Source organism: Mirounga angustirostris, unplaced genomic scaffold, assembly GCF_029215605.1.
Source record: "Mirounga angustirostris isolate CCGP_5_RB_7025 unplaced genomic scaffold, mMirAng1.0.hap1 SCAF_1, whole genome shotgun sequence".
In the NCBI taxonomy this organism is placed as follows: Eukaryota; Metazoa; Chordata; class Mammalia; order Carnivora; family Phocidae; genus Mirounga; species Mirounga angustirostris.
In genome coordinates this window covers 137,580-160,271 of record NW_026991709.1, presented here as the reverse complement: position 1 = coordinate 160,271, position 22,692 = coordinate 137,580, and the positions used below count along the sequence as shown (strand labels likewise).

The 22,692-nt window shown below is 44.2% G+C and overlaps 1 pseudogene; it reads right to left on the bottom strand.

Moving 5' to 3' along the window:
• Positions 1–18,365: 18,365 nt before the first annotated feature.
• Positions 18,366–18,857, bottom strand: LOC123834416 (ferritin light chain-like; annotated as a pseudogene).
• Between the last annotated feature and the right edge of the window lie 3,835 nt (positions 18,858–22,692).

Sequence of the window (22,692 nt, the reverse complement as noted above, 5' to 3'; positions counted from 1 at the left end):
CGAACATGGGCCACCTCAACTTGGGTTCCATTCCTTGTCCTTTTGGGCTATGGTTTCCTTCCTTCCATGTAAGTCCCACTTACTTGTGGTGTTTGGGGTCTCTAGCTTGTGACGGTGTTGTGGACAACCTCTTTACTGAAAGCATGTCTTCTCGGCTTCCTGTAGGGGCTTGGGTGGGAGGGCAGCTCCATGCCGGCTCAGGAGGGCTTATGCTGAGCAGAGCACCATTCTAGTTGCTAGGATACAAGATGCAGCACAGACAAGCCATCTTTGGGTAGTTTGCAAGCCCGCGTCCCCCCTAGGGGCACAGCTGGAGGCTCGACGATGGCAGCTTCTGGATCCCGCTGCTCCTGCTGCCGAGGGGCCTCCAAGGGCTTCATCATTCTGAGGGTCCCGCATGTTCTCTGACATGAGCAGGCTGCTCGTCTGTCATCCTGCTGGGGCCCCTGCAGAAACCTCTGCCTGAGTCCCGTGCTCCAGTGTCCATTCTGACCCCCCGCCCTGTGAGAGCCTCTGTGTGAGTCCCCCAAACATCCTTTGAAACATGGGCATGATACTGCATTGTTGGATGAGGTGACTTTTAGGATATGAACAAAATGTAGCTTATGCAGAGTGGGTGTAAGTAATTTTTCTGTTGAAACAGCGGGAGCAGCTGAGGTCACCCTGTTCTTTGAGATTCCGCGGCCTGGGCTCCGTGTGTGCCGTGGGCGTGCGTGAGGGCTGTGGTTGGTGGGGGTGTTTATAATGCGCACAGCTTGCCTCTGGCTACTGTGTTTCCAGAAGGCTGAACCTCCACTGTACTCTTAGTGCCTTTTTATGTCTTCTCCCCACTCCCACCCAGGATTGTGTTTATTTCTTAGACAATGCCACTTGTATCTTTGTTTCTCTGCTTACTGCCAAGCCTTGGGAGCCATGCTTTTCATGCCCAGAGCAGATTATCAAGGTGTTCTTTTGTTTTCAACAGATAAGACCATCTATTGCAGACACATTAAGCCAGCCCTCCGTGGGAGTCACACATCACATTTTCTTCCTTCCTTGTACACACACACACACACACACACACACACACACACGGTCTCAGACCACATCCATACCCCAGTGGCTAAAGTCTACATTTGAGGTACATCTTCACAAATGTGCGATCATCTGTGTACAAAGTTATTCACTGAGCTATTACTTGGTAATAGCAAAGTATTGGAATACGCTCAATGTCCAACCATCAGAGACTGGTTGAATTAATTCTGGTATATCTCAGGATGGTATATCCCCATCCCCTATGCAGCCGTAAAGAAACAGGAAAGTTTTGGGGTGCCTGGGTGGCTTGGTCGGTTAAGCATCTGCCTTCAGCTCGGGTCATGATCTCAGGGTCCTGGGATCAAGCCCCACGTCGGGCTCTCTGCTCAGTGGGGAGTCTGCTTCTCCCTCTCCCTCTGCCTCTCTTCCCGCTTTGTGCTCTCTCTCAAATAAATAAGTAAAATCTTAAAAAAAAAAAAAAAAAAGAAACAGGAAAGTTTCTATGAACTGATATGGCTTGATTCCCAGGGTATATTGTGAAGTGAACATAACAAGGTGAAAAGAGTCTATTAGTAGGCTGCTTTTTGTATAAGAAGGGAAAATATAAATACATGTATATAGGTATTTATTTTTCCAAAAGAAACCATGAAAGGCAAACCAGAAATCAAGGAGAATGGTTGTCTCCAGGGGACGGTGGGGACAGGGTGCCCTTGGAGCCCTGCCACACAGCAGCCGGTGGCGGGACACGCAGAGGGGAGAAAAACATGGCCACTAAACGCCCTTCTGGTTCACAGCAAAGAATATCCATGTGACCCTCATTAATGCATTTGCATCTCTGAAGACATTATTCTAAGCAGGCAAGCAGATCTTACCTGTAAGAATCAGGAAAATTGGAAGAGCTCCTGTAAATGTTGAAGTCTGCCAGTGTTTTCTTCTCCACAGTCCCCCGAACGCCTGCTGAGTAGCAAGAGTGTCACTTTATGTACAAGCTGAGGGAGGCAGATCGCCAGAATACCCAACAGCAACAACAACCGTAAAACTGGACAGGGTTATCGGACCTCTTTCAGGTTTCATTTTCTTCACTAGACTTCCCCTGAATGCAGCAACAGAATTTGAGTCATGGAGCTTAACGGGGAGCAGCAGGGGTGTTGAGCGATTCTCTGAGGGTTCCTGTCGTGTGAGCCTCTTGGCTGAAAGCACAGAAGCTGTGGCACCAGAAGCGGCCGCGTGCAGGTGAAGGCTGGGAAAGGAGGGGAAACAGCTCTGGGGAGCATACTTTAGTATTTTGGCTTGTTTCATTTTTTTAAAAGATATTTATTTATTTATTTAAGAGATAGTGAGAGCGAGAGAGATCACAGAGGCAGAGGGAGAAGCAGGCTCCCCACTGAACAGGGAGCCCGACCTGGGACTCGATCCCAGGACCCTCAGATCATGACCTGAGCCTAAGGCAGATGCTTCAGCAACTGAGCCACCCAGGCACTCCAAGGTTGTCTTATTTTGATTAAAGGTTTTTGTTTTTTTTTTCCATTACACATTCAAGACATTTCTTCTACAGACCATTTGGGAAAGAGTGACGTGAGAGAAGGAAGAATTCCCCACTCTTGCCCCCTAGAGACAATTGCCTTCCACTTACCCTGTCTCTAGAGGAATGGCCACTTCATTTTTGGAACTCACCTTCTGTAGCCTTTCAGACCTCTGCGTGTGGGGCGGCACCCTCATGGTCTGCCGGGTCCCCTCCCAACGAACCAGATGCTCTGTCAGGCCCTCCTTCCTCCTTCCCTGGTGAGGATATTGTGGTTTCTGCCCAGCCTGTGCACCAGCTCTTGCAGACGAATTCCACACTGGCTGAGGACCCAAGGGCCTCAGGCGTCTCTCCTAAGCTCCAGATGGGGAGATCTGATGGGCCCGGGACTTAGAACCCGAGTCCCTTCCCTGAGCGCTCTGGACTTTCAGGTTTCAAGGCCTAACTCTACCTCAAATGAGCGTTCCATCTCCCCATGCCTCGGTTTCCTCATGTGTAAGGTTAATCCCATACCTTCTCCAAACAGTCATCAGGAGGACTCAGTAAACTACTGAGAATATCTGCAAGTCATCTCCATAGCTCATGAGACAGATACCAGAGTCCCTGCCAAGGCTTCGCAACCTGACACTGACCTTCACCCCATCTGGCCAGGAGCATCTCTTGCTCGCTCCATCCTTCCCTACCTTGTCAGTGATTCTGGAACCCGGAGGGGAGGTGCCACAGCAGGACACGCTGTGCTAACGGAAATGTTTTGTTCCTTGATTGGATGGGGCTGCAGGGAGGTGTGCAGGGCCAGCTTAGAAATGCCGCCTCCATCCCAAGGCCTGGGCAAGAAGCCTTGGTGGCTCTGGGAAGTCAGTGTGGTTGCTGCTGGGTGGCGTGTTGGCTCACAGGATCAGGCGCACTGGCCGTGAGTCCTGAGCTCAGAGGCTGGCCACACACGTGGGGCTGCCCTCATGTCCTGGTGCCTGGCTGAGCCGACTCTGTCTGCTCTTGTCTGCCCCCAGATGAGGCAGAAGGGGTGACCCACTTGCACCTCTGGACAAATCCTGACTGCTGAGGCCAACTTGGAGCCCCATCTTTTCCCAGTGATGGCTCAGGTCTGGGGGAGGCCCAGAGGGGAGGCCCACCCTTTCCTGCTATTGTGAGGTGCACCCTGATGGCTGTTCTCACCTTGCTAACGGCACAGGCTGAGGTTCAAATCCAAGAAGAGAGGCTGAGGGACCAGCAGGGGACAGATCCTGCAGCCATGCGCTCTCCTCACCGTGGCCTTGAGGCTGACGCTGGTAGTTCAGGAAGCCCTTCCTCTAGCACTCTTCCACGATCTGGCAAGAGCTAGGTTTAGGGAACGGTGGGCAGATCTGTCTTCAAAGGAGATGCAGCAACCCCTGCATCAACAGGGCCATGGTCTGTGCTCACCTGGACCCACCAAGGCCAGCGGATCCTCAGCTGCCTGTCACAGTCCTCCTGCCCAGGGGCAACTGTCTGGGCAGGGAGACATGTTCCCCCACATCTTGAGCACGGAGTTGTTGAGGATAGGAGCTTCCACCCTGGCAGCATCTCAGGGTAACTCCAAGAGGAGTGTGCACTCTTAGCCTGGCTGTGTGTTTGTTTTAGCAGATCAAGTGGGACTCAGATATTCTCTGTCCATTTCAAAGGGTCATTGTGGAAATCGAGTGACAGGTCAGTGCTTTCTCAGGGGCCGGATGAAGGACACACATGGGCCCACACACTTGGGGTGTGTCTGTGTTAGACAGGGCTGTTCAGACAACCCTCAGCCCCAGGAAACCACTGGTGGGAGAGGTTGTGGGCTTGGGGACAAGGCGCAATCATGGGTTGGGGGGTAGGGCAGGTCACAGGCTGATTTGCACAGGGGCCCAGCTGCCTGCACCCTGTCCCTGCTCCGAATAGAAACTGGAATTGCTCAGGGATCCATAGCATGCCCTTCCCTGCTCAGGACCAGCTCCTGCCATCGTCCCCATTTCCTGAAGAGGAGACTCTAAGGAGGTGGCCTGGGACTCGGACCCCTTTCCACGGGGCCCTCTACCCCCACCGCTCAGGGACTGTGGTGAGGCATCCTTGCTCTGTGTTCTTAAACTTGGTTTCTTGGTTGAAGCATCAGGGGAAGACAAGATCTGTGGAGTGGAGTTTGCTTGGTGGCCAGGAGCTTCCCAAGCCGGACCTAGCCCCTTGGAAGTCTTCCCCTCCATGCTAAATGTAAACCTACTTCTCCAAATTCCAGGGCTAGAAAAACTCAGAAACCTAAAAAAATTGGGCCCCAATCTGTGCACTTGTGTGCATGCACAAAAACAACACTAGTACGTGCATGCTTTCCCATACGGTTGTCATTTTAAAATGAGTTCTTTACTTGGTTGAAATAAGATTCTCACTTCCAGCCCAAGATCCTGGGTTTCCACAAGTCAGTCAGTAAAGCTTTGGGGCCACACAGGTCACCATGGGGGCCCCCAAGAGCCCGAGGGGTTTCCAAGGAGAATAAGGAAAACAAGATGGGGAGGTGGGCAGATGCCCTTCCACAATGAGCCTTACGATTTCCATCTTCCTTGGATGTACTCTGCCTGTGTGTGTGTGTGAGGGGAGAGAATCCATCTAGAGGGTGGCAAGGTAGCATCCCTTTCACACTTGAGTCCCCTCCCTAGACTGTGTCATGAGCCTCCTGCAAAGTTCCCGTATTTGGAGATTTTCTGCTTATCTTTCCTTTATTGATTTCTAGTTTGATTCTGCTGTGAAGGAGAACACCTTAGTCATAATTTCAATTATGTGTAATTCATGAGGCTTGTTTCATGACTCAGGATGTGGTCTATTTTACTCCATGTCCCCTGAGTACTTGAAAAGAATGTGCATTCCACTGTTGTTGGGTGGAGCGTTCTATTCATGTCAAGTAGCTGCTGCTGGTTGGTGGTGGTGCTGAGTTCTTTCTGAGCCCTGCTCATTTCCTGTTTAGTTAGTTCAGCAGCCCTCCAGAGAGGACTGATGGAGCCTCCATCTGTATTTCTGAATTTGGCTAGCTCTCCTCTTAGCACTACATGGTTTCGCTTCATGTGTTTTGTAGCTCTGTTGTTTGGTGCCTGAATGGTTAAGATTACTATGTCTTCTTGGTGGGTTGACCCTTTTGTCATGATATAATCTCTCTCTCTTTTTCTTATAATTTTCTTTGCTGTTAATCTACTTTATCTGATATTAATCCATTCTTGTTTTCTTATGTTGATATTTTCATGATGTATTTTTCCATCCTTTTACTTTCACACTGCCTATATTGTTATATTTGAAGTGAGTTTCTTGTAGACAGCATACAGTTGAATCATGTTTTCTTAACCAGTTTACCAATCTTTGTCTTTTAATTGGTTTATCCAGACGATTTACATTTCATGTAGTTATTTCTATATTAGTGCTGTCTGCTATTTCATTTTTTGTTTTGTTTCTCCTGTTTTTCATGCCTTCATGTGGATTACCTAAACAATTTTTTAAATTCCAATTTGATTTACCTATAGTGTTTTTGAGTGTTTCTCTTCATATAAACTTGACTTGACCAAGGGGTGCCCAGATATTTGGTTAAACATTATTCTAGGTGTGGTTATTCTAAACGTTATCTATGAGGGTGGTTCTGGATGATATTAACATTTGATTTGGTAGAGTAAAGCAAATTGCCCTCCCCAATATGAGTAAACCTCATCCAATCCACTGAAAGCCATAATAGAACAAAAGGCTGAGAAAGGGTGAATTTGTTTCTCTGCCTGCCTATGAGGTAGGGCATTTGTCCTGCAGACTCAAATACAGAATCAACTACAGCACTGGATCTTCTGGGTTTCCAGTTTCTCTCTCAATGTCTTGTATATAAGATTTATATTTATGTATCTTCTGCTTATCAGTGTCCATATTTTACAGGCTAGTAAATTGTGGAAAACTTACATTTTTGTATGTTCCTCTACACTCCCTTATTTATGATATAATTATCTTGACTAATTCCTCCACATTAATTTAGGTAGAAACACTTCAGATAGTATTATACTTTTGCTTCACCTGTCAGACCTAATTTAGATGATTCATGATGAAAATGTCTATTTAACTTCCCATATTTTTGATCGTTCTTTCTTCCTTTCTGGTGTAGTAGTTTCCTTTGCTATTGTCTCCTTTCTCTTCAGAGCGTGTCTTTCAACCTGTTTTATAAAGGGTCGTTCTGTTTGTGACAAATTCTCTTAATTTTCCTTCATTTGAAAATGTCTTGACTTTATTTCTGAAGGATATTTTTTGCTGGACATAGGAATTTAGATTGGCCTTTCTTTTCTTTCAGCCATTGAAAAGGAAGTGCTCACTTCTTCTTCTTTATTTTTTTTTAAAGATTTATTTATTTATTTATTTGAGAGAAAGAGAGAGAGTCAAAGAACGAGAAAGCAAATGCAAGGGGAGGGGCAGAGGGAGAAGCAGACTCCCCACTGGGCAGGGATCTTGCCATGGGGCCCAATCCCAGTAACCTGGGATCATGACCTGAGCTAAAGGCAGACACTTAACAACTGAGCCACCCAGGCACCCCAAGTGCTCATTTCTTACCTCCATGATTTCTGGTGAGAAGTCACTGTTATTTAGTGACCTGCAGGTAGATGCCATCTTTCAGCTGATGCTTCAAGATTATTATTATTTTTTTTAGTTTTCAGAAATTTGGCCATAATGTGTCTTGGTGTGGATTTCTTTGAGTTTATCACTTTTGGATTTTCTCAGCCTTGAATCTATAGGTTTGTGTCTTTTGCCAGATTTGGGAAGTTTTCAGCCATTCTTCTTTTTTTAAAAAATTTTTATTCTTTTATTTTAATGTATTTCTGTGTTGAAACTTTTTTTTTATTATTATGTTATGTTAATCACCATACATCACATCATTAGTTTTTGATGTAGTGTTCCATGATTCATTGTTTGTGTATAACACCCAGTGCTCCAAGCAGAACGTGCCCTCTTTAATACCCATCACCAGGCTAACCCATCCTCCCACCCCCCTCCCCTCTAGAACCCTCAGTTTGTTTTTCAGAGCCCATCGTCTCTCATGGTTCATCTCCCCCTCCGATTCCCCCCCTTCATTCTTCCCCTCCTGCAATCTTCTTCTTCTTTTTTTTTTCTTCTTCTTTCTTTTTTTTTTTTTAACATATAATGTATTATTTGTTTCAGAGGTACATATCTGTGATTCAACAGTCTTGCACAATTCACAGCGCTCACCATAGCACATACCCTCCCCAATGTCTATCACCCAGCCACCCCACCCCTCTCACCCCCCACCACTCAGTTTGTTTCCTGAGATTAAGAATTCCTCATATCGGTGAGGTCATATGACACATGTCTTTCTCTGATTGACTTATTTCGCTCAGCTTAATGCTCTCCATTTCTATCCACGTTGTTGCAAATGACAAGATTTCATTCCTTTTGATGGCTGCATAATATTCCATTGTATATATACACCACATCTTCTTTATCCATTCATCTGTCGATGGACATCTTGGCCCTTTGCTCAGTCTGGCTATTGTGGACATTGCTGCTATACACATCAGGGTATACATACCCCTTTGGATCCCTACATTTGTATCTTTGGGGTAAATACCCAGTAGTGCAATTGCTGGATCATAGGGTAGCTCTGTTTTCAACTTTTTTTTTTTTTTTTTTTTTATTTATTTATTCATGAGAGACAGAGAGAGAGAGAGAGAGAGAGAGGCAGAGGGAGAAGCAGGCTCCCAAGGAGCAGGGAGCCCGATGCGGGACTCGATCCCAGGACCCTGGGATCATGACCTGAGCCGAAGGCAGACGCTTAACCATCTGAGCCACCCAGGCGCCCATGTTTTCAACTTTTTGAAGAACCTTCATACTGTTTTCCAGAGTGGGTGCACCAGCTTGCATTCCCACCAACAGTGTAGGAGGGTTCCCCTTTCTCCGCATCCCCGCCAACATCTGTCATTTCCTGACTTGTTAATTTTAGCCATTCTGACTGGTGTGACATGATATCTCATTGAGGTTTTGATTTGGATTTCCCTGATGCTGAGCGATGTTGAGCACTTTTTCATGTGTCTGTTGGCCATTTGGATGTCTTCCTTGGAAAAATGTCTGTTCATGTCTTCTGCCCATTTCTTGATTGGATCATTTGTTCTTTGGGTGTTGAGTTTAAGAAGTTCTTTATAGATTTTGGATACTAGCCCTTTATCTGATATGTCATTTACAAATATCTTCTCCCATTCTGTCGGTTGTCTTTTGGTTTTGTTGACTGTTTCTTTTGCTGTGCAAAAGCTTTTTATCTTGATGAGGTCCCAATAGTTCATTTTTGCCCTTGCTTCCCTTGCCTTTGGCGATGTTTCTAGGAAGAAGTTGCTTCGGCTGAGGTCAAAGAGGTTGCTGCCTGTGTTCTCCTTGAGGATTTTGATGGACTCCTGTCTCACATTGAGGTCTTTCAACCATTTGGAGTCTATTTTTGTGTGTGGTGTAAGGAAATGGTCCAGTTTCATTCTTCTGCATGTGGCTGTCCAATTTTCCCAACACCATTTGTTGAAGAGACTGTCTTTTTGCCATTAGACATTCTTTCCTGCTTTGTCGAAGATTAGTTGACCATAGAGTCGAGGGCCTATTTCTGGGTTCTCTATTCTGTTCCATTGATCTATGTGTCTGTTTTTGTGCCAGTACCATACTGTCTTGATGATGACCGCTTTGCAATAGAGCTGGAAGTCCAGAATTGTGATGCTGCCAGCTTTGCTTTTCTTTTTCAACATTCCTCTGGCAATTCGGGGTCTTTTCCGGTTCCATACAAATTTTAGGATTATTTGTTCCATTTCTTTGAAAAAAGTGGATGGTATTTTGATGGGGATTGCATTGAATGTGTAGATTGCTCTAGGTAGCATTGACATCTTCACAATATTTGTTCTTCCAATCCATGAGCATGGAACGTTTTTCCATTTCTTTGTGTCTTCCTCAATTTCTTTCATGAGTATTTTATAGTTTTCTGAGTACAGATCCTTTGCCTCTTTGGTTAGATTTATGCCTAGGTATCTTATGGTTTTGGGTGCAATTGTAAATGGGATCGACTCCTTAATTTCTCTTTCTTCTGTCTTGTTGTTGGTGTATAGGAATGCCACTGATTTCTGTGCATTGATTTTATATCCTGCCACATTACTGAATTCCTGTATGAGTTCTAGCAGTTTTGGGATGAAGTCTTTTGGGTTTTCCACATAAAGTATCATATCATCTGCAAAGAGTGAGAGTTTGACTTCTTCTTTGCTGATTTGGATGCCTTTTATTTCTCTTTGTTGTCTGATTGCTGTGGCTAGGACTTCTAATACTATGTTGAATAGCAGTGGTGATAATGGACATCCCTGCCATGTTCCTGACCTTAGGGGAAAGCTCTCAGTTTTTCCCCATTGAGAATGATATTTGCTGTGGGTTTTTCATAGATGGCTTTTATGATATTGAGGTATGTACCCTCTATGCCTATAATCTGAAGAGTTTTGATCAAAAAAGGATGCTGTACTTTGTCAAATGCTTTTTCTGCATCTATTGAGAGGATCATATGGTTCTTGTTCTTTCTTTTATTAATGTATTGTATCACATTGATTGATTTGCAGATGTTGAACCAACCTTGCACCCAGGGATAAATCCCACTTGGTTGTGATGAATAATCCTTTTAATGTACTGTTGGATCCTATTGGCTAGTATTTTGGTGAGAATTTTTGCATCCATGTTCATCAAGGATATTGGTCTGTAATTCTCCTTTTTGATGGGGTCTTTGTCTGATTGGGGATCAAGGTAATGGTGGCCCCATAAAATGAGTTTGGAAGTTTTCCTTCCATTTCTATTTTTTGGAATAGTTTCAGAAGAACAGGTATTAATTCTTCTTTAAATGTTTGATAGAATTCGCCTGGGACGCCAGATTACTGCTTCAATTTCCTTGGTGGTTATAGGTCTGTTCAGGTTTTCTATTTCTTCCTGGTTCTGTTTTGGTAGTTGATACATCTCTAGGAATGCATCCATTTCTTCCAGATTATCTAATTTGCTGGCATATAGTTGCTCATAATATTTTCTTACAATTGTTTGCATTTCTTTGGTGTTAGTTGTGATCTCTCCTCTTTCATTCATGATTTTGTTGATTTGGGTCATCTCTCTTTTCTTTTTGATAAGTCTGGCCAGGGGTTTATCAATCTTGTTAATTCTTTCAAAGAACCAGCTCCTAGTTTCGTTGATCTGTTCTACTGTTCTTTTAGTTTCTATTTCATTGATTTCTGCTCTGATCTTTATTATTTCTCTTCTCCTGCTGGGTTTAGGCTTTATTTGCTGTTCTTTCTCCAGCTCCTTTAGGTGTAGGGTTAGGTTGTGTACTTGAGACCTTTCTTGTTTCTTGAGAAAGGCTTGTATTGCTATATACTTTCCTTTTAGGACTGCCTTTGCTGCATCCCAAAGATTTTGAACAGTTGTGTTTTCATTTTCATTGGTTTCCATGTATTTTTTTAATTCTTCTTTAATTTCCTGGTTGACCCATTCATTCTTTAGTAGGATGCTCTTCAGCCTCCATGTATTTGAGTTCTTTCTGACTTTCCTCTTGTGATTGAGTTCCAGTTTCAAAGCATTGTGGTCTGAAAATATGCAGGGAATGATCCCAATCTTTTGGTACCGGTTGAGACCTGATTTATGACCTAGGATGTGATCTATTCTGGAGAATGTTCCATGGGCACTAGAGAAGAATGTGTATTCTGTTGCTTTGGGGTGGAATGTTCTGAATATGTCTGTGAAGTCCATTTGGTCCAGTGTGTCATTTAAAGTCTTTATTTCCTTGATGATCTTTTGCTTAGATGATCTGTCTATTTTGGTGGGGGGGTGTTAAAGTCCCCTCCTATTATTGTGTTGTTGCCGATGTGTTTCTTTGCTTTTGTTATTAATTGCCTTATATAATTGGCTGCTCCCATGTTAGGGGCATAGATATTTACGACTGTTAGATCTTCTTGTTGGATAGATCCTTTAAGTATGATGTAGTATCCTTCCTCATCTCTTATTATAGTCTTTGGTTTAAAATCTAATTTGTCTGATATAAGGATTGCCACCCCAGCTTTCTTTTGGTGTCCATTAGCATGGTAAATGGTTTTCCACCCCTTCCCTTTCAATCTGGGGGTGTCTTTGGTTCTAAAATGAGTCTCTTGCAGACAGCATATCGATGGGTCTTGTTTTCTTATCCAATCTGATAGCCTGTGTCTTTTGATTGGGGCATTTAGCCCATTTACATTCAGGGTAACTATTGAAAGATATGAATTTAGTGCCATTGTATTGCCTGTAAGGTGACTGTTACTGTATATTGTCTGTGTTCCTTTCTGGTCTCTGTTGCTTTTAGGCTCTCTCTTTGCTTAGAGGACCCCTTTCAATATTTCTTGTAGGGCTGGTTTTGTGTTTGCAAATTCCTTGTTTTTGTTTGTCCTGGAAGCTTTTTATCTCTCCTATTTTCAGTGACAGCCTAGCTGGATATAGTATTCTTGGCTGCTTATTTTTCTCATTTAGTGCTCTGAATCTATCATCCCAGTCCTTTCTGGCCTGCCAGGTCTCTGTGGATAGATCTGTTGCCAATCTAATGTTTCTACCATTGTAGGTTCCAGATCTCTTGTCCCGAGCTGCTTTCAGGATTTTCTCTTTGTCTCTGAGACTCACAAGTTTTACTATTAGATGTCAGGGTGTTGACCTATTTTTATTGATTTTGAGAGGGGTTCTCTGTGCTTCCTGGATTTTGATGCCTGTTTCCTTCCCCAAATTAGGGAAGTTCTCTGCTATAATTTGTTCCAATATACCTTCTGCCCCTCTCTCTCTTTCTTCTTCTTCTGGGATCCCAGTTATTCTAATGTTGTTTCGTCTTATGGTATCGCTTATCTCTCAAATTCTGCCCTCGTGAGACACTAGTTGTTTATCTCTTTTTCTCAGCTTTTTTATTTTCCATCATTTGTTCTTCTATATCACTAATTCTCTCTTCTGCCTCATTTATCCTAGTAGTTAGAGCCTCCATTTTTTATTGCACCTCATTAATAGCCTTTTTTATTTCAACTTGGTTAGATTTTAGTTCTTTTATTTCTCCAGAAAGGGTTTCTCTAGTAACTTCCATGCTTTTTTCAAGCCCAGCTAGTATCTTTAAAATCATCATTCTGAACTCGAGTTCCAACATCTTACTACTGTCCGTATTGATTAGGTCCCTGGCAGTTGGTACTGCCTCTTGTTCTTTTTGTTGAAGTGATTTTTTCCATCTTGTCATTTTGTCCAGAGGAGAATAGATGAATGAGAGAACAAAATGCTAACGGGGTAACAACATCCCCAGAAAATATACACTAAACTAATCAGAAAAGACCTGAAACCAGGGGAAAAGAAAGGGAAAGAAAGAAAAAAGAAAAAGGAAAAAAAAAAAAAAGATAAAAACAAACAAAAACAAAAAAACCCAATATGATCAAATATGATCAGGCTGGTGCATAGATCATTTCCACACACTAGATTTTGGGTGTATTTTGGTCTGTTAGAAGAAAGTGCCTCCCAAAACTTTAAAGAAAGAAAAACTTATATATGTACAAAAATAAGGGTTAATATGATGAAGGAATGGAATATGTCTGTAAAGATGAAAATTATAAAAGATTTTATAAAAGGAATTGATAAGAAGTTGGTTGAAAAAAGAAAGAAGAGGATTAAAAAGAAAGGGAGAGAATGTGATCAGGCAGGAGACTAGAACAAAGCCATACACTAGAGATTTGGGGTATGTTTTGATCTGTTAAAACAAACTGTATCTCAAAATCTTAAAGAGAGAACAACTTTATATATATATGGATTGATAAGATGTTGGTTGAAAAGGGGAAAAAGAAAAATTAAAAAAAAAAAAGTTAAAAAAATTAACTTTGAAAGACTAAAGAATCATGGTAAAAAAAAGCCATGAATTCTATGTGCAGTATTCTCCTAGCACTGGAGTTCTGCCGTTCTCATTGATCGGTAAACTTGGTCTTGGCTGGCTGTTCTTGCTGATCTTCTGGGAGAGGGGCCTGTTGCCGTGGTTCCCAAATGTCTTTGCTGGAGGCGGAATTGCCCCGCCCTTGGCGGTCCGGGCTAAGTAATCTGCCCGGGTTTGCTCTCGGGAACTTTTGTTTCCTTCAAGCTTTCCGTGCAGCTTTGGAGGACGAGAGTGAAAATGGCGGCCTCCCCATCTCCGCCCTGGAGGAGCCGAGAACTCAGGGCCCCACTCCTCAGTGAGCCCCCAGAGAAAAGCAGTCAATCACTCCTGTCTCCCTGGTCTCTGGCCACACTCCGTGCTCACCTGGCCTGTGACCGAGCATTTCTATCTCTGGCACCCAACCCCATGTGGAGTCTCCAAACCCAGCAGATCCCTGTGGTGCGCTCCCGTGCCACTTCTCCTGGGGGAGGAAGGTGAGTTTCCCCTGATCTGCTGCTTGTTGGTTCCCTGCTGGAGGAGCAGGGGCCCGACTGTGCTGTGTATCACAGTTTATGGCAACCCCGAGCTGAGAGCCCGCTCCTGGGCTCTGTCTCTGCAGCCGGCTTCCCTGCTCCGATACCTGGGAGCTCCGCCATACTCAGGCACCCCTGGTCTTCCTGTGACCCCGAGGGTCCTGAGACCACACTATCCCAATGAGGGTTCCACCCCCCACTTAGCCACTGGAGCGACGTCCCTCAGCGGAGCAGACTTCTAGAAGTTCCGATTTTGTGCTCTGCTGCTCTATCACTTGCCGGTAGCGGCTGACGGAGGCCCCCTCCCCGCCGTCTATCCTCCCAAATATCGCCTCGGATTCACTTCTCTGCACGTCCTACCTTCCAGAAAGTGTCGCTTTTCTGTTCAGAGAGTTGTTGCTATTCTTTTCTTTGATCTCCTGTTGAGTTTGTAGGTGTTCAGAATGGTTTGATCCCTATGCAGCTGAATTCCTGGGACCAGATGAAATCCAGGTCTCCTACTCCTCCTCCATCTTGCTCCGCTCCCTCCTTTTTTTTTTTATAATTATTATGTTATGTTAGTCACCATACGGTACATCATTAGTTTTTGATGTAGTGTTCCATGATTCATCGTTTGCGTACTAACACCCTGTGCTTATTACAACAGGTGCCCTCCGGTGATGGGTATTCAGCCATTATTTCTTTGAGTACTTTTTCAGCCCTGCTCCCTTCCTCCTTTCTTGAACTCTGATGGTACACATGCGAGAGCTTTTATTATACTTCCCTAAGTCCCCGAGATTCTGCTTCCCCCCTTCCCAATCTATTTTCTCTCTGATGTTTAGATTGGGTAATTTCTCTTGTTCTATCTTCCAGTTCATTGATACTGTTTTCAACTCCCTTGTTGTTGAGTCCATCCAGGGAATTTATTTCAGTTATTATATTTTTCTGTCCTAAAATTTACATTTTATTCTTTATATTTTCCATTTCTTTGCTGAGACTTTCTACTTTTTAAAATTTGTTTTATGTTTTTTTTTTTTATGGTGGTTTCTTTAAAATGTTTGCAGGTAATTCTAACATCTCAATCACCTTGTGTTTGCATCTGTTGATCATCTTTTTTCATTCATGTTGGGCTATCCCTGGTTCTTGGTATGACAAATGATTTTCAACTGAAACCTGGATATTTGGGGTATCATGTTATGAGACTCTGCATCTTAATTTAGATCTCCTATTTTAGCTGTCTTCTGACACTGCTTTAGTAGGGCAAGTGGGAGCACTGCCTCATTACAGCCAGGTGGGCATAGAGGTCCAGGTTCCACACTTGGCCACCATTGACACTGAGGAAGGGGCTCTTGTTATTTCTGGGCAGGGATGAGAGTTCTGGCTTACCATAATGTTCCTACCAATACCTCTGGCTGAGTGGGGTTGGAGTGGCTTGTCACTGCTACCTAGCTTGCCTCCACTGACACTTCTGGCTCTGGGGTCTTGTTAGTCCCACTGGGGCACAAGGCTTGGCTCCCGACTTGACATTCTCTGACTGCACCCTGGTGGAGGGTTTGTAGTGCCTGGAAAAGGTGAAAGTCTAGTTCTTTGCTCACATGAGTGGGTATGGGTCACAGTATTTTCTGTGGTGTTTGGTTGAAATACAGCAATCATGTCTAAAAGTTTTCTGTCTTGATAGGTGGTCCCCCTTCTGGTTATTTGATTAGAGAGATCCAGTTTTTGTTGGAGCCTTCTTAGTCTGTTCTCACTGGTGTTTCCAGCTGGCTTCCTCAGTTCCAAGTCTGGGATACATAAAACAAACAAACAGCAAAACCCAACCCAACCAAAACCAAACAAAATAGGGAACTCAGTGTGGTGTTATTCCTTGGGTTCTAATGTTTCTAGTTGTTCTGTCTTATTCTCTCCAGTCTTTTTTTTAATGTGAAGCTTATACATAATGTCTAGGGTTTTCAGTTGCACTTAGTAAAAGGATAGGGGAAAAAGTCTCCGTTTTCCTGGAAGTAGAATTCTGTAGTACTTTTTTTTTAATGGAAAAGCAATATAATTTGCCATGAATAGATAAGCAACCCCCCACCCAATAATGTGGAAATGAAACAATGCAGTTCCATCCAGGTATGATGATTGGGAAAGTACCCAGCTGAGCGCTGGTTTCTGCTTAAAAAAAATTGAAGTTTATGGTGTTACAGACTTCAAAGTGCCATACTGGGGGATTATCCTTGATATTAACAAGATTCCCTACATCATGTCCTGAGGATCCCACACTGTGGGAAGTGCCAGTATATGTAACTGGTCCCTCTTACATTAGAAGCATAGGGTGAGTTTTAAAAAATATTTTTAACATTATGGAGCATAGTACATACAAATGAATAGTAAAAGGACCCCGATGGGCCCACCACTGGTGATAAAAACAGAACATTACCAATATCGGGAATACTCTGCTCACCCCTCCCAGTCACATTGTGCTTTTTGCCACCCCCTGCCTCCACAATTTTGACATTTAGGATTTACATTTCTTTAATACCTGTGTGTGGTTTTTATTTATTTATTTAATTTAATTTAATTTAATTATGTTATGTTAGTCACCATACAATACATCATTTGTTTTTGATGTAGTGATCCATGATTCATTGTTTTCGTATAATGCCCAGTGCTCCATGCAGTACGTGCCCTCCTTAATACCCATCACTGGGCTAAAGATTTTATTTATTTACTTATTTGAGAGAAAGAGAGTTTGTGTGTACTTTTAGTCATAGTGTATGTATTTTTCTGTGATTTTCATGTTTTATCCAACAGTATGTTTCTGAGACTCATCCATGTTAACGCATGCAGCAGTGATTCATTAGTTTCCATTGGTGAATGCAGTACCCATCATATGGCTATGACAGAATTCACTTGCCTTGTTGGTGATCATTTGGTTTGCTTCCAGGCTTTAGCAACCACAGTGTCTGTACATATGGTGTACCTGTGCAATCTTTTATCTTCTTGTGTGTATCTAGGAAGAGTAGTGTTGAGTCAAAGGGTGTACACTTGTTTAACTTCACATGATAATGCCAGATTATTTTCAAAATTTGTAACAATTTAAACTCTCACCAGTAGAGTGTAAGATATTCCACATCTTTGGGTTCATCTTTTTTGTAGCTCTCTGGGCTTCCTGGATCCAAGTAGGGGAATTATTGGATCATATATCTATATCTATCTTTAATTTTTTGAGGAACCTCCATACTGTTTTCCATAGTGGTTGCTCCAGTTTGCATTCCTGCATGCTGTCGAAAGGCATAACCAGAAAACCCAACTCTGTTTCCCTGTGAGGGTTTCCTGTTCTCTACATCCTTGCCAACATTGTTATTTTTTGTCTTTTTTTTTTTTTAAGATTTTATTTATTTATTTGACAGAGAGAGACATAGTGAGAGAGGGAACACAAGCAGGGGGAGTGGGAGAGGGAGAAGCAGGCTTCCCGCCGAGCAGGGAGCCCGATGTGGGGCTCGATCCCAGAACCCTGGGATCATGACCTGAGCCGAAGGCAGACACTTAACGACTGAGCCACCCAGGCGCCCCTATTTTTGTCTTTTTGATTCTAGCCATTCTGACTGTGTGAGATGATATGTCATTGTGTGAGACTTTGATCTGCATTTCCTCAATGATGAGTGATGTTGAGCATCTTTTCGTGTGTCTGTTGGCCATCTGTATGTCTCCTTTGGAAAAATGTCTCTTCATGTCTTCTGCCATTTCTAAACTTATTTTTTGGGTGGTGAATTGTATGGAGTTCTTTATATATTTTGGATATTAACCTTTTACTGGCTATATAATTTGCAAATATCTTCTCCCATTCAGTAGGTTGCCTTTTTGTTTTGTTGATGGTTCTTTTCGCTGTGCAAAAGTTTTTTATTTTGGTGTAGTCCTAATAATTTATTTGTCCTTCCATTTCATGTATGGGATATTTCATGCATAAAGGTTGCTAATTTTACTGTATTTAAAAAGGATTTCCAATTCTTCCCCCTCCCTTTTTTGCTTTTGCTCTTTATATCTTGTTTAAGAAATTCTTCCCTGAGGTCATAAAGATTTTCTCTTACATTTTTTCTAAAACTCTGAAACTTTTGCCTTTCCTAATTATCTGCTCCATTTAGACTTTATGTATGAGAAGACTGAGACCCCATTTTATTTTTCTTCCATATGGCTAACCCATTGTTTCAGCTCCATTGCTAAATGAACTTTCTCCCACAGCTTTTTTTTTTTCTTCTGCAAAAAGCTTTATTGTTTTGTTTCCATTTAGTCCATGGCTTGGGAGAGGGTGCCAGGGTGTTTAAAAAACCACCTAGTAGTTGAGGGAGAGGCTCAAGCAGAAGCCCTGGCACCAAGAGGATGTCAGTGTGTCCTCTCAAAGGATGCAGGGGTCCAGAGGCTGCTAGTCATGCTTGAGGGTGAGCCTTTCAAAGAGATCTTCACCCAGCCCAGCCGGGGGGCCAGCCAGCCTTCAGAGGTTACTCTGATGGTCTCCATCTTCCTCATCCAGGAAGTGTCTCTTCAGGAAGTCACAGAAATAGGGGTCTGCACTGGCAGAACCCAGGGCATGTAGACCCAAAAAGGCCTGGTTCCTGTTCTCCAGAAGCAGCGTGGCTTCCATGGTGTCTTGGGCTTTACCCCACTCATCTTGAGACTCCTTCTGCACGTCCTGGAAGAGGGTGTGGCTGCTGTGCTGGTTTTGCATCTTCTGGAGATGCTCAGTGCCCTAGTGCTTCTCCTCAGCCAACTTGCAGCCCTCCAGAGCCATGTCCTCATGGTGGAAATTGAAGCCCAGAGAGAGGTAGGTGCTGGAGGCCTGCAGATGCATGTTGGCCAGGTGGTTGATGGTGGCCTCCACCTGGCTGGAATAATTCTAATGAGTCTGGGAGCTCATTGTTGATTGGTAATAAGAAGCTAGCTCAAAATATGGTTTTGGCTGGCCCTGGAGGCAGAGGGTGCCGGGGAAGATGGCTCCGAAGGTTGCCACTGGAAAAAATGTTGGAGGGTGGTTGGAGGCTGGTAGAAGGGGAGTCCCTGGGTCTGTTCCATCTAAGTACTGTTGAAGCAAGAGATAGATCTGTGGGACTGCGAGGTATACTGCCTTTCCCCATAGTTCTGATCACCTCCATCGTATATCAAGTTCCTATATATGTGTGGTCGGCTTCTGGGCTCCTACTCTATTCCTCCACTGTGACTATGTACTAACACCATAGTCTCTTCACTGTTGTGCTTTATGAAAGCCTTGATAGGCAATATGGCGAGTATGGCCCTTTGTTCTTCTTTATGACTAGCTGTCTTGGTTAATCTTGGCCCTTCATCTGCCTTATACAGTTTTGAATCAACTTTTCAAGTTTCATGAGAAACATTGTAAGTTTGACTGGATTTCACTGAATCCTTAGGTCAATTAGGAAATACTGATACTTTATGATATTGTGTTTTCCAATCATAGCTGGGGTGAGAGCTGCCCTGGATTTTCACAGGCCTCCATGTTCAGAGTTGGGTCTGTCTAGACTACAGCTCTTGTGTTACTGTGTGTCCTGTGGCCACCTGTGGGCCTAGCATAGCTGCAGGAAGCAAAGCTCATTAGATGGTAAAGATGGAGAGCCCACCAAGCCTTCAGAAGATTCATGGCTGCCTGTGTCTCCGAGACCTCTCTGCTCATGGTACAGTCACTTCTCTATTGAGGCAACTCTTGGGAATATGAGATGAACCCAGCTCCAGTGCTGGGCTCTGGGTCTCCCAAATCTACCTGGGAAATTCCAGATAACCCCAGGCAACCCCACCCTCCCTGTGTTCTCCCATGATTAGTTCACACACAGGAACATGACCCATCTTGGATCAGTGGAATGTTATTTCTGGAAACTCTGGGGAAATTTTACTTGCTCTTGAGAGAGAGGGACAGGAAGGAAGGATAGTCTCCTATGTGGCACGTTGTGGCTGTGGTTTGGGCTCTGGACCTGCTACCTGTCCAGAGTGAAGCAAACACACTGCACAAGGCAACACCAAGAACCAGAGAGAAACACCAGCAACACTGGATTATCCCAAAGACTCCCTTATGCACTGGGCTTCTAGCTAGGGGAGCAATCCCTAGTCCAGCTGTTTAAATCAGACAGAGTTGGGTTTTCTGTTTATGTCTTCCAACAACATCTCCTCTGATAACCCCTAAAGAGAACTCCAAATTCTCTCTAGGAAACTCCCTACCCCACTCTCAGCCCATGTGCTTGGGGGGGGACCTCTGACCCAGCTCCAGGAGTGGTGTCCATGAATTTGGCTGAATGAGGGGCATATTCAATCCATGAAGGTCCTGAAGGGGAGCCTAGTGCAGCCCTCCCAGGCTAACTCATAGAAACCCTGCAGCAGTGGAGGCCCCTCTGGTCGTTTTATGCCTTTGAGTTCTGATGGAAGAAGCTCCCTTGGTTTCTCGAGCTGGTTGGAGCCTGGCACCTTAGAAGGTGGTCAGTGTGCCACATCCCATAAAAGAGTGAACAAGTACGGCCAGTCCCTCTAGCCACCTGCGACTGCTTGTTTATGACCTCAAAAGCCTGCCCACTCTCTTTCCCCTTTTACTCCAGCCTTCCTAGCCCATCTCCTCGTGGCCAGTCCTAGCCCTGGGCAGTCAAGCACTTGGCCTCCCCTCCATCTGCCCTGGCCTCAGGAAGCAGTCCCCTGAATCAGTGACAGCAGCACTCTCATAGCATTGGCACAATCTGAATCATGGTAGTTGTAAAAGAATGTTTGGGGAACTGTCTACAGTGTCCTGAAGCATGTGCACCAAGTTAAAAGGACAGTCATCGAATTACTTTCAAGTTATACTCAGTAGAAAGGAAGAGTACTGTTTAATCATCTGAGCTCATCAGTCAGGCTGATTTTCACACACACATTTGCTTCAACTCATCCTGCTTGGCCCAGGCCACAAATACAAGAGAACCAGAAAGGCTGCACTCACCACAGAGTCAGACCTGTAACTAAACACACACATATATGTGCACACATTTACTATCTGTTTTAATATGCTGAATAATGATTACATTAGTAAGAGGTTATGGTATTACTGGCCATGTAACACATACTTTCTTTTTTTAATAATGTAATAATATTTTGCTGCAGGTATGGGTTATATTTGATTAAAAATTATTATTTCCAAGATGTTGATGAAACCAAATATAGTCTTTATTATACTGTACACCCCAAATTATTAGGAAGGCTGATTTTGTTCCTTTTAATGATTGATGAGTCTGGGACAATTTGACTGCATCAAGGGTACTGATGAGGGGTTTGTGCTTTACCTAATGGGAATCCTGTAACTTCTGGGACAAGAGTGCAATTCACAAGAAACTGAAGGCTTTGGGGCAACATGAGTACATTCTGTGGAGGCAAAGGACAAGTACAGAATTTGGACATCACCTTGGGCAGTCACAAAGCTGGCTGTTTGGCAACATTAGCTAATTAAGCTCCTTCTTGAAAAGAATTTGGTGTTGCATGCTTTTAAAATGAGTTACATGTTTGTGGTTATTTTTTACATGGGTTGCTGTCTCCAAGGACCAGCCCAGCTTCACCACTCATGAAATAGACTTTTGTACACTGGTCCCTGAAAGACATTTTCTGGGGCAAGTTCTGGACAGCTGTTTGTTGGTGTCAATGAAGCCTCCCTCCCAGTGGGTATAGACTGGGACCTGGGTGGTTGGTACACTGAGACATCATGAGCCTGGCTTCCCAAGTGGGCTATGGCCTGACTCCTCTGCATTCTCATCTCTCCTGCTGCCACGACCCTGAAGGCTGGCTGCCCAAAGAACCTAGCTTGCATCTGTGTCCGCATCATCCTTATTGCCACTGAGCACAAGCAGAAAAACAGATGCTTTGAGAGTCTCTGCAAAGGCAGGACTGCTTAGGGAAGCTGGCTGGCGTGACTGTTGTAGTTTGAAAGTGGCCCAAGGAGACATCATTGTAATTGATTTTAATTCTTTCTTTTTTTTTTCAATAAAGTAATAATATTTCTAATTCTTAAAAATGTAAGTGCTCAGGGAGGGTTGAGGGCCCACCAGCCTTTCTTATCTTTGTGGGCTCTGTTCAGTTAGATGCTCACCTAGTGTCTTCCTTGCCCCTGACTTCTCACCCAGACATGGGGGAGGCAGTGGGGGGTGTGGTGGTGGTTAGGGCAGGAGGAGGGACCCCAGGCTCCAGAGAAGGGAAGAAGGAGAGGTGACAGGGAGTGGGAAGGGAAGTCCCCATGCCCAACCTTAGCCCAACTGAAGTTCCTCCAGGAGATCACCCTGTGCCTGGAGATAGGACAGAGCCTCTCCTCCCCACCCTCCTACTGCATGGGTTGCTGTCTCCAAGGACCAGCCCAGCTCCACCACCCATGAAATAGACTTTTGTACACTGGTCCCTGGAAGACATTTTCTGGGGCAAGTTCCGGACGACTCATGTTCACATGGATGTGGTGGATGCCCCTCACCTGTTACCCGGAGATTACTGCTCCCAAGAGTGTTGCGGGAGGGGACAGCTGTTTGTTGGTGTCAATGAAGCCTCCCTCCCAGTGTTACATTCCTGATTACCCTCCATTTTGATTCTGGCCTTGGCCATGTGACTTGGCTTGATCACCTGCCCTAGCAGAGGCTTGATAAGCACTTGGACACGGGGGCTTGACTTCTTGGAGCATGCTGTAGCCAGGAAATCCTGGTGTCTTGGGAAGGGAGGGAACCAAGGAGCCTGGCTGACACCCAGCAAGC